We start from the raw sequence: 13,334 nt of genomic DNA on the forward strand, positions 1-13,334 counted from the left end.
GTACGTAGTTCTATTGAACCAGGAGTCCTAGTTTGATCAGGACTAGGCCTCTTGGGGATAAGACCAACCGTGGGTCGGTGACTTATCACTTAGAGTTCTACTCCAGTTAGAAGTATGTCTTGAGGCGACTACCTTAGACTCCTAGTCCAAGTACATCACGGATACGGCATCATCTCCACTACGAGAGATGACACTAACCGCTACTCTTTCGTAGCATGGAGGAGACATTGGATAGAGCCGTGACCACTTCCTTGAGGTGTAGTGACGCGTCCTTACCCCTTAGCGAAGGTTCTCACTAAGAGGTAAGACCAATGAGGAGCCAAGTTACACGATCGTCCCAGTCCCCCAATGAGGGCTAACTCACCAGAATACAGGACCCGGACATATGATCGGCCTTCATGTTACCCCTGAGGGCCTTCTTCAACCATGATCACCCCAGGCCCCCGCACGAGGGCAACCCGGCAGATAGCAGGACTGGGGATTATAGATCACGCCCGGACGTAACCCGGGAACTACCAGATGAGCCTGATAACTACCAGATGAGCTCTGGCACTAGTCTTCATATCCCTCGGAAGGGTAAGCCTTCGTATCCCTCGGAAGGGTCGTCATCGAGACTCACTCATCCTCACACACATAACATTCACCTGTGGGCGCGACCATGGAAGGCGCGCCCTTCATCTTCATCACTTGCCTCTCTTCATACTCCCAACATGGTACACCTGTTCCTGAAACATAGGGCCGCGCCCTACGGGATCACCCCATGGAGGGCGCGCCCTCCCGTATCACCCTTCTATATTCGTTAGACAAGTCACACATGCTTCTCAGACAAAGGGCCGCGCCCCACGGGCCTGCTCCGTGGAGGTCGCGCCCTCGCCCCTTAGCCAAGACCAAAAATGGTCATAACAGTTTGTTTGTGATGGGGCTTGGAAATCTTTTCGGTTTTGGTTTTCTAGGTACGCAGGCTCAGGAACTGATTCAAGATGCAAAGAGCGCGTATAATGTGCCTTCAATAAGAACTGATCTTATTGAAGATTCAGGGGCGGATTGGACTCGGATCAAAATTTTTAGCCTTGCGTTGGATCCTTAACTACCAAAAAGCGCAAAAAATGCATATATTCAGACAGAATACTAGAAGTAATTGTAATCAGATACCTTTGAATTGGTCCAGTGCCAAGAAAATTGAATATTAAATTTGCTTTCCTCTCGGGTTATTCATTCTTAGAATTTATTTGTAGTGCCACATCTGGTCTACTTCCATATTCATATGATTGTGTCTTCGCATCCTTCTGTACCACTTCTGTACCTACTTATGGATCAGCAACAGGTTGATCATCCATCCCGTTAATACCGATCACCAGTATCAGGAAAGCTAGTGCTTCAATACCTATTTCCACAATATGATGCGAACCTTTTTCATAATTTTCCATAAGATGATTGTCTAGATTAAGACCGCTATGGGTCTGGGATTAGTTTCTTCGGGCACCAAGCAAAATTTCAAAACAGACCTACTCCCGTTTGATTTTTTGGCACACACTTCTAAGCCATTTGACCGTTTAGTTAAAATTATTATTTTTTTTGATTTTTTTTCCTCTAAATTGTAATATTAATCATATATTTTTATTTAAAAAAAGAAATTTTTAAAAATAATAATTTTAACTAAGCGCTCAAAAGACTTAGAAGTGTGTGTCAAAAAGTCAAACGACTTATATTTTACAACAGAGGGAGTATATATATTTTCAAACTTTTGGGACACCTTATTTTTGAAAAATTTACAATGATGAAAAAATGTCAAAAATCTTTTTTAGAAGTACGTTCTTAATTCTTCTAAATAGATCCGCCACCAAATTTTTTCACAGTTTCTGGGTGTGACAAGTCCTTGTGGAGAATAATATCTCATGATATTTAACAATACAAATCATATTACTGATCTTCATTAATGTCATTAATGTTTAGGTGTATCTTATTATTTATGTAATGATATCACCCTCTTTATGTAAACAATATCTTTACAACTGGATATTAACACCTTCTTTGAGTTATAGGTTTGATAGGAGCTGTCTTTGTAATATATAAACTAGTCATTGTATCAATGTATAATATATACAGTAGTAGAATTCATCTTTTATATGGTATCAGCGCAGTTCGAACCTTAAGCCTTATTTTCTCCCTCTTATATACGAATATATAGTGCTACATACTTCAAAATTTGTTATTAAAGGAAAGACAAATGACTAGTTTTAGTTAGGTGGTTGATGTGCACACAGAGGTCTCATTTTCATTAATGTGAGTTTAACCAATCATATGTTGCTAACCGTCGTATGGCTGATCGGCGATTACTAGCGATTCTGGCTTCATGCAGACGAGTTATCGCCTGCAATCATGATCAACTAATTTGGAATACCTCTTTATTTACAAAAGTCATCTAAATTGGGATAAACATCTAATTATTTACAAAAGTCATCTAAACTGGGATGGATGAAGTATTATTCGTGTACGAACTTGACAATGTCAAAACAGTTAGAATCAAGCGTAACCGCTTCTTTTTAATAATCATTGTGTTTGTTCCTCATGACAGCTTTAAAAGTACTCTTTCTGTTCTTTTTACATTTTCCTTTTGAAAAAATAACGCATTTTAAGAAAAAATTAGTTGAGTATTTGATGTCCTTATCTACCTCTAATAAATGCACTGAATTTTTGATTTATATGCATAGGTATGGTAATCAAACATGAAAACTTGTACTTTAAAGGATATTCTTTGCGTAAATATCTGAAAATAAAGAAACATAAGACAAGTATTTCTGGAAAAAAAAATTCCCCAAAAGAGAACAAAAGGAGTACAACAGAGTACTGTATTTTCGTGCACATCTCTTTCTTTTTTTTCACAAATTTACTTCTATCTTTTTGTTTTTTGCTAATTATGCTAATGCTACTTCTGTCCTATTTGAGTTATTTACTTTTTAAATTTATATTTTTTATTATTTATGTATAATATTTAATTTTAGTTTAATTTTATTATTTTATGTTCTTTTTTTAAAGACAATACATAAAAAAGTGCTCATTTACTCGGGCCTATTTGTGAAACTTTAATTATAAATTTGATTTAAACCTAAAACACATCTAGATATTATTAGAATATATATCTCGATTTATTTATTTATAAGGGTTTTGCCATGTTTAATTATTAAAATTGTATTTAATGTGCCAAATAAAATATTTTTTAATATATCAAGTTAAATTTTTTAATTTAAACATGTTTGTTAATTATTTAAAAATTTATATTCATTAGAGAATGAATATTGAATATGTATAGTTATAAATTATATGTTATAAATCATGCACATATATAAGTCAAAAGAGAAGGGACTTTTCTCAAGCTATTTTTCGTTTTATTTTTCCAAAACTGCCCCCAATCATATTTAATGGAAGAAAGGGAAAGGAAAGGCGGTCTCGAAAAATGAAAGGAAAGGCGGATAGTTCAAGAAAAGCAACACAAAGAAGCGCGAAAGATTCCGTTTGAGAAGCAGGGGTCTACGTGTCACCGACTTGGATTATTGGGTTTTTTCCTGTGGGGTATCATCCAAGGTTTGACTTAAATATAAAATTTATTAATATAATAATAAAATATTATAAATATTTTCTAAATTGATGTTGTACATATTTTAAAAAATTAGAGTTTTCAACTTTTCGAATATACTTTCTTACACTGTTTGGCACCGATTTCATGATATATAAAATATAATTTTATAACTTATTTTTTATATTCGGAAATATATAATTTAGATTTTAGAAATTTAACTAATATCTGGAATTAAAATTCTGTGACAGTCTTCTAAAATTTGTATATTCAAACGAAGTCTAAACAATTATTTAGAATGTTTAGTATTCCAAAAACTCATCAAATTTTATTTTTACAAATTTGTGGATTATTATGTTTAATTTCATACTGTTGTTTTTTTTCACATTTTTGGAATGGGGACATGCGTTGCCTCCACCGAACCTTGAACCCTATTACAGTAGTAACAGATACACAGCGTTTGTTGTCCAATTCTGCAGATCTCCCAAAAAGGAAAGCTAGCTAGAACTGTAATTCCAATCTAAAAGAACATGAAGTTTTGACAAGATCATAAATGAGGAGCAATGTGAGGGGAAAGTTAGCTACATCAATGGACAGAAGCTTAGAGCTCCAACTCTAGTCCATTATCTTTAACTGCTTCGACGATCTACAAAGAACAACACTCGAATTTTGAAAGAAAGCAGAAGCAACTTGAAGTTAAGGTGCATCAAGGTTGTCTCATTTATATCAGTATAACTAGAGGATGAAACTATGTAACACAATTCGGTTCCGACTTTTCTTCATTCAGCTCAAGATTTCAAATCATCCCTAGTACGAGCATTGAGCAGACCAGAAGAGTAGAAATATCAATGAAATCAAGCATCATTGGTTTCCATATAAAATATATCGGTTAAACTAGAATTCGTATACCAAATGAACCAATTTTACAATCATATACCCTGTGATGATTTTCAGTATCAAATTCCTTTAAGCACATCCTAGTGGATAGTAATATCAGAAGTATTAACAAAGTTACAACAAGATTCTCAGTAGTTAGTACCAAATTCGGTCATAGTTCCTCCTCGAACGATCCTACACAGCTCAAGGAAGCTGAGCTCTCTTCATTTTCACACATTCGTCCAGACAATAACAGCTAAATGTAAATATGGCCATGCCTATCGTCCAGCTAGCTTTCCAATTCGACGCATCCCCTGAAACAAAGCTAGCTAAACCTGTACTTACTACCTAAAAAAAAATTAAAAATCCACAGATTCAGTCAGTTTTTCTGTTTTTCCATAAAAGCGGGAAAAATAAATAAATCAATCAAACAATTATCGGTTTTTCTATGGTGTGCCCATGCTAAGCACCAAATTTCATGTATTTAACTCATTTTGATTGGCTACTACTTATTAATAATGATGCACCTCCTGCATATACAAAAGCTTCACCAATCAAAAACAAGCTAAATATATCAAATTTAGCGTTTAATATGTACACATGAGCCTATACTAGTCAAACCCAAAATCATAACACAAGTATCTAGGATTTTTAACATAAAAAGAAGCAACTCGGAGGAATCTATTTTGAAATGTCACCGTAAATTTTCATATTAAACTGTTCTGGTAATTGTTTTCTCATAACGGGTCAATCACAGAAATTCTAAACATACAAATTGCCCCATAAGTTTAAACCCGAACTGGACTCGAATCTGATATTATCAATCTGTCGCAAAATTCCAGGAGGAACAAGGAACTTCCAAAGGTTTTTCAGAAGAGCCAACAAATCTGGACCGTTGGATGGGAAATCCAAGGGTCTTGAACCATAACCATCATTTTCAATTTTATTTTACTTTTAAGCCGGATATAATCCGGTCAGGCTCAGGCATACCAGGACACTCATACTCCCGAACATGATAGCCCACTTACTCCTGCAGTATCTTGGTAATCGAACTCGTAACCTCAAGGTAACAGGTTTAAGGGTCACTGTCCAGCCATCGGTGACACCGGTGGACAGACACCTTCATTTTGTGATATACCGCAACAGAAAAACAAAAAACTACAATCGAAATCAGTTTATGACAACAAACACAGAGAGTTCGCAAAGAAAAAACGAAACAAACAACACAAAAGTGTGAATACCTTCATCCAGATCCCAATCAACAAGGATATGGTGAATAGAGCAGACCAGTTTAGCACATTTTTAACGGGTCGGATCCAGTTGAGCATGGTCGGATTTGCGGACCGGAAGCTACGGCGAGAGGTTTTGGAAAGAAAACTTAACCACGTCACACAACTTAATGTCTGTCTGCTCAAGGTGAAGGAGGACACAGAGTACTTTGACAGTTCGCTGAAATTACCATCGAAACCTTTTTCATTTTATTCTCATTTTGGGATCAAACCTGTCTTATCAGGACCTCTTATCAGACACATATGAGAGCAAGTCCAATAGGTTACCTATCCTATTAGGTATAAATAATATAAAATAATGAGTGCTAGTATGTCTTTGTGATTTAGGTAATGTATTTTTAGTGTCAACTCCAATACTAATCCTTATATTTGTTCTCCAAAGATTATTTTAAAAATAAATTTGAGAGAGAAAAGGAGAAAAGGAGAGAATAGACAAAGAAAGAAGGAGAGAGATGATTATTTTATTCATAAATATTAAATAGGTAATGGTCAGGGGTTACTTATAAATAAGTAATGGTTAGGAGAATTGGGGTTGTGCTAGTGATTTTTTTTTGACACATTACCTAAATGTGAGCTTAGGACATCATATAGGTAACCTATTGGACTTTGCTCTGATTCGTTGACAGAAATATAACGGTGAAGATTAACACAAATCTTTAATACATTCATTCCGTCATTTGTTCAATGTTTTTCTCGTTGAATAAACTAGTATAGAACAATATTTTGGCTGAACGACTAAATTTTGGAAAATGATATGAAATTGTTATTGGTCCGGCTGGCCTTTCAAAATTGTTGGATGCAGGGGAATACTTTAAGGAGAAGTTTCGGAGATATTTTTCTAATTTTTTGAAAATTTTGAATTATAAATGTTGAAAATAAATTATTATTTTTTTTGAGATATTGGAAGAAAATTTTAAAATTATCTTTTCTGATTATGAAATTATACCCTTCATATGATGACATTCACTTTACATGATATTTTCCTAAATAAAGAATTGTAGCTGAATAGCCGCTGCCAGGAGTTTATTTCGTTCAAAAAAATTTACCATCTACCACTCGCATACAAGTCAAAGTGATTCAATGGATTTACTATGAGCTATTATGCGTGGTTTATTTTTTAAAATAGTGAAAGATGTTATATAATTTACCAAGAATAATTTAAAGCATAATGTATCATTTAATGAGGGAAGAGATTAAGATATAAATTTCTTTTAAATCACAGTCATAAATTTCAAAGTGAATCTGACGAATCTCTAATTTTAGTATTCTACTCCTATTTACTATTTGTCTCAATCATTTTTTTTATATTTTCCTTTTTGAGCTGTCACATTCAATTTTTACATTCTAAAACTTACCAAAATTGGTCAATTGGTCCCATCACTTTCCCACTTTTTTACCTTTTCATACTCCCTCCGTGAGGCTCCGTCACCCTCAATTGTTCATATTGGGAGACGGGGACTCAACACACATTCCCTTGATAAATTCCCTTGATAAATTCCCTTGATAAATTCCCTTGATAAATTGTTTTAAACCTTTTTCTATCTAAATAAATATTTATTATCTAATTTTTTATAAAAAAAAATTACGAAACTATATTTTATATGTGTCTTAAAATGCTTGTCGAACAATTCAAAAAAATATATATATATTTTAACCTGGGTACTCAATTGTACGTAAACAAATGACCATAATAGATGGACAGTAAAATTAGTTTCAAACACATGGTGGGTGAATCTAAAAGGAAGAAAAGTCATGAGGAATATATTCTGGCGGGGAAGAAAAAGAAACAGAAGAATGTCGTCCGGGAATGTAGGGCCGTAGGTGTTTCTGACTTGGACTAAAATATGACCACTAGTTGCTACCGGTTTGTTTAATCATTCGATCTGGCTTCGATTAGTGATGTGTAGGCTCCACATAATTGATTTGGACTGATATTTCATGGTACACACTTTTTTAATTCCATTCATTGCCTATCTTGTTCATTGCACTTTTAGTAGGAATTTAAGTATAATAATAACGGTTTGTCTAGTGTGTGCCCATGGGCACATGCTAAGCACAAAAATTTATAGTTTTAGAGGGTTTTGATTGGTGTGGTTGTTGTAAATGCAGGGGGACCCATCATTATTGAAGAGTGTAAACCAATCAAAACCCTCCAAATTCATAGATTTTGGTGCTTAGCATGTGCCCATGGGCACACCATAGAAAAACCGTAATAATAATAATACAAATCTTACACCGTTCGGATATTAACTACTGTTAATTCACAACAAGTTACTCCCTTCGTCCCTCCCATTTCTTTACACTTTTTTTTAGCTGCCTCATCCAATTCTTTACATTTCAAAACTTACCAAAAATAGTTAATGGGTCCCACCACTTCTCCATTTTTCTTTCATTTTCATTTTTCACACTACTTTTACTCCACTATCTTCTTTTTATACATTACAAATCAATGGGTCCCACCACTTCACCCACTTTTCTTACTCTTTTCCACTACTTTATACATATTTCTCAACCTCGGTGTCCAACCCATTTGATAAGAAATAAGAGGGACGGAGGGAGTATGATTTTAGTTGACTATCAATTTTTTAATAATATAGATTAAAATAATTATATTAATTTATTAATAAAATTATTAATAAAATTTATTTCTTAAAAATAGAAAAAAAGAAAAAATACATAATATCTTCTCTGTATATAGTCAAATTATCAAATACAAGCCAAATCTATAATTTTTGAACAAAAATATTAAAAGAGTTGCTTTTATGTCAACAGCTTTTTCAAATACTCTCTGTGTTTTCAGTACATGACTGTTTGATTTTCAGCGATTGCTCTAATTGATTGGAGTATATAATACGTATAAGTTTTTTAGTTTCAACTTGGTTAATTTATATATACATATATATATTCTTTCAAGTGTTGTAAAAAGTGGGAATCGGACTTAATCGGTGAAGTTACGGAACAAAGATTAATCGGAGATTAATTGAATTGATCGGGGATTAATCGGATTGATCGGTGATTAATCGGAGATTTAATCAGTTCGGCGAGCTACGGAACATGGATTAATCGTGATTATTCACCGATTTTTAGAACAGAGATTCTTTCAATAAATTTTCTAATATTTACATACATTTTTAAAATTATGTATGTGGGTTTTTATTTTTAAAACTATGAAAAAGTAATTTTCCAGAAAATGAAGGAAAGTCGATAGGAATATACTCAGGTGGCAGGAAGAAAAATAAAACAGAGGAATGTCGGCGGAGATGGACGAGCGTACGTGTTGCTGACTTGGACCAAAAATGACCACCAGTTATTAATGTTTTGTTTAATCAATCAATTTTTTTAATCATTTATCCGGGTTCGATACTTCGATTCCTACCGATTTGTCATCTCCGCACAAATATTTTGACCAAGACTTCTCGATCCCACTTTTAATAGATGGATACTCCTTCACGTCACTTTCAAGATTTATGTTTTTAATAATCTCGCTATAAAAAAAATTTAATCACCTTGTAGTGCAAATTTCACATCACATTTTATACTCCTTCTGTCTTATTCATTTCTTTATAGTTTCTTTCTCGAGATGTGTCGTCTAATTTTTTACATTTTAAAATTTATCAATAATATTTAATGGGTCTCACCACTTTTCCACTTTTCCTTCATTTTGATGTTAAATCCACTTCATTATTTTCTTTTTATACATTAAAATTCAATGAGTTCTACCACTTCATCCCATTTTTTTTTTTGTTTTTTTACTACTTTATACATATATTTCTTAACTTCCGTGTCCAAACCAAACGTAAAGAATTGGTTGGGACGGAGGGAGTATCGATTATTGTGTAAATGAATTTACGCAGTTTTCATAAGTTCTCAAACGAATGATCATTAATTCTTAATAAATTAGTAAAAAAATTAATTGTGCTCTTTCATAATCAACCCAATTATAATAACTGAAATATTTGATTATTTTTAATATGAATGAAATTTATAAAAGGAATATATTGAAAGGAGCGAAGAGACCAGAAACTATTACTGACCAAACAAAAACCTTTTTACAGTAGTCACAAAGTTTCAAAAGTTGTAATATTTGCCGTCCAACTCTGAATATGTCCTAAAAAAGAAAGCTAGCCAGGGCTGTAATTGCTTGGCCCATTTTCAGCTCCCTATATTGGGGGAGGGATAATCATTCAGTTCCAACTTATGAACATTTACCAACAGCACTGTTACATCCTTTATTCAGCTCATGATTAAAAATAATCTCAAGTATGATCAGTGAAAAATAACATAAAAAAACATAGGATTTTGTTATATGCCGGGTCATAACTTGAGACTAATGTTAAAACATGCACAGCTTTGCAACTTACATATACAAAAACTAAAAGATCCAACATTAGTCCTAACTTTAAGTAACTTTTGCCAAGAAACATGTAACCAGAAACATTGGAAATTCGATGAGATCAAGCACGATTCGTTTAGGATTCGCATACCAGATGAATCAATTTTACAATGATTGTCCATGTGATGGTTTGAAGTATCAAACCCCTTTAAGCATATGCATATGGATAATGTATCAGAAGTATTAACAACCTTACAACAGGATTCTCAGTAAACAGTGCCATTACGAAATTCTATGTTGTTCCTCCTCGAAGGATCCAGTAGAGCTCGAGCAAGTTGAGCTCTCTTCATTTTCAGACATTCCTCCAGACAATAACAGCTGAAGGTAAATATGGCAATGCCTACGGTCCAGCTAGTTTTCCAACTTGGCACATCCCCTGGAAGAAAGCTAGCTAGACCTGTAATTGCTAGCTGGAAAACAATTCCACAGACTCAGTCGATTTCTCTATTTAACCTTAAACCGGAAAAAGAATAATAAATCAAACAATCATATTACAACACAAGACGTAAAAACAATCTAGACACAAGTATCTGTATTTTTAACACAAGGAGAAGCAACTTGGGCAAAAAAACTTCTGAAATGTCACCAGATATTCGCATATGAAACTTACATCAAAATGTTCTTACTAGAGTAATTGTTTTTTCGCAAAGGGTAAACTGCAGAAATTTTTAAACAGGCAAATCTTCCAATTGGTTCAAACCCGGGACCTGTCATCACTAAAAGGATAGGAGTATCCATTATTAGGCTAAGCCTTGCTGACTAAAAACATTATGTCATCACAAGGAAACAAACAGTTAGCTGTATCAAATGCTACAAGCTTCTAGCTCGAACTGGACTCAAGTCCAATATATCAATCTAAAACTTAAGGGTTTTCAGAAGAAAGGATAAACAACTGCATTTTAGAGTCATATTAAGGACATACAATCTCTTGATGGGGGGCAATTCAGTCATGATATACCACGACAGAAGAATCAAACTACAGCAATTCAATATTCCTCACTATAAGCTTCTCTAGCTATTCAAATTAACATTAAATAATCTAAGCAGAGACAAAGCTCGAAAAAGCTCTGGTTTTTACAGCTGCCTATATCTTCTTCATTTTCATGATCATGAATGAGATGAATATCCGTATTTTTTTAATATATCTTTCGGCATTTCTAATCTTCCACCCCTGGAAAATCCGACAAATCATAACATCTTCCTATCACATAAAAATTTAATCTTTCACAAAATCGCTATATCTTTACCTCAAAATTCCACACAATCTCACCTAAGCTCCAAAGGGATAGCAGTCAAAGATATGATTAAAAACCAAGGATTAATTTTAATACTCTAATTAAAATTAAGTTCTCACAAGTAAATGACCATGACTTAAACAACTTGAATTCACTGTAGCATGATTTATACACAAAGTGAAAAAAGACCCAAGTGTTAAAGATTGAGGTTACAAAGAAAGACTACCTTAATCCAGATCCCAATCAGCAAGGAGATGATGAACAGACCAGACCAGCTTAGCACATCCTTAATCGTGTTTATGGTACTAATGAAGAAGTCACTGCTGCTGAAGAGATTATAACATCGATTCCACAGACGCGACAGCGTGACTGGTCGGATCCAATCAGCCATCGTCGCCCCTTGCTGCTTGAAACCTGTGGAAAGAGTTGTGGAGACCAAAATTGACAATGTCAAACAGCTTAATGGGGGGTGAGTGACATGAATATTTGGTGGATATGTGTGTGTCTCATATAGTCGTTAAAATTAGTCAATAGCCCCTCCGTCTTTTTATCACTTTTTTGATTTGATATGTCGGGACTGTTCATAACGTAATGCAAATTATTAATTTGTTATAGAACTAAATATATTTATGAGCGATATTGTGGAATTTGTATTCTTTAATATGATGAAATTTATTTTATTTAATATTAATATAAAATTAAAGATGTTAACAATCAAAACTATATTGATAAACATGATAAAGTCACATAGGAAAAAAGGTTAAGAGGCCGAGGGGTTATATTTTTTATCTTACGATTTTTTCCTGGTATACCCATGAGAACATATTAAACACCAAATTTTATACATTTAACTCATTTTAATTAATTATTAATGTATTTAATAATGATGGACCTTTACATATACAAAAACTTCCACCAATCGAAAACAAGCTAAACGCATCAAATTTAACGCTTAGCAGGTACACGCAGACACAGGTGAAACCCTTTACTCCCTCCATCCCAATCAATTCTATACAGTTTCCTTTTTGGGACGTCCCATCATTTCTATACATTTCCAAAATAGCAACTTTTTACAATATAAAACACTATTACACCCACTACTTTCTTCCACTGTCTCCATTCTATAATAATAAAAACACTATTATACCCACTACTTTCCTCCACTATCTCAAATCTATTATTAAAAATAAATGGGTCCCACCACTTTACATACTTTTCACCTGACTTTACTCATTTCTTACACTTTTTCTTGGTCTCCGTGTCCAATCACAATGTATATTATTCATCGGGACGGAGGAAGTATCTTATATGCATAAATATCAGAAGACTCCTTAATCTGACCGTTTAACTTTTTTTCAGTGGATAATTCTAATAACCCAGGGTTTCTAAATAAAATAATAGGAAAGTTGTAAAAATATTCGTGAGTTTTTTATTTACAAACAGTTAAAATCCACTTTTGTGATAATCGAGGTTGTTCCACGATATTTTTGAATGTTTCTTTTGCGACTTTGGTATTTTTGGAAAACAATTCAAAAGAATTTTGACAAAAGAATTTTCAACAACATTCTAATAATTTATAAATAAAAATATAGAATAAAATTTCTCAAAATTTAGAACATTATGTCCAATAACAAATAATAATTCTTATTTAACTTATTTTGTAATACATTAAATTAAAAATTTATCAGAAGGCGAATAGTATGAAAAAGGAATTAAATAAATATTTTTATTTTATTTTAAAAGTAAAATAAGAAATGATCTCCCGATCTAAATTGAATAAGTATTTCTGGTAAGGATTTGTCTTACAATAATGTGGGAGTGACATTTTCTTACGTCTGGTAGCTTTTACGAGTATCAAATATAGTATAATTATTTTTCTTACAAAAATCTAACAAAGATCTTTTAAACACTTTCTCTTTTTTCTTTAAATTATTACAAAGATCTTTCTCTTTTACAAAGATCCCCTG

General features: G+C 33.3%; 2 long non-coding RNA genes across 2 annotated transcripts; both read right to left on the reverse strand.

Annotated features, from left to right (window-relative positions):
- Positions 1-4,480: 4,480 nt before the first annotated feature.
- LOC108202150 (uncharacterized) lies at positions 4,481-5,897 on the reverse strand. The gene is made up of 2 exons (XR_001803008.2): positions 5,692-5,897; positions 4,481-4,798 (listed from the first exon to the last, which is right to left on the reverse strand). It is a non-coding gene; the product is annotated as an uncharacterized LOC108202150 (long non-coding RNA).
- Positions 5,898-10,188: 4,291 nt separating this feature from the next.
- Positions 10,189-11,886, reverse strand: LOC108201873 (uncharacterized). The gene is made up of 2 exons (XR_010287270.1): positions 11,594-11,886; positions 10,189-10,542 (listed from the first exon to the last, which is right to left on the reverse strand). It is a non-coding gene; the product is annotated as an uncharacterized LOC108201873 (long non-coding RNA).
- Positions 11,887-13,334: the final 1,448 nt, after the last annotated feature.

The sequence above is a fragment of the Daucus carota genome, chromosome 9 (assembly GCF_001625215.2).
Source record: "Daucus carota subsp. sativus chromosome 9, DH1 v3.0, whole genome shotgun sequence".
Lineage (NCBI taxonomy): Eukaryota > Viridiplantae > Streptophyta > Magnoliopsida > Apiales > Apiaceae > Daucus > Daucus carota.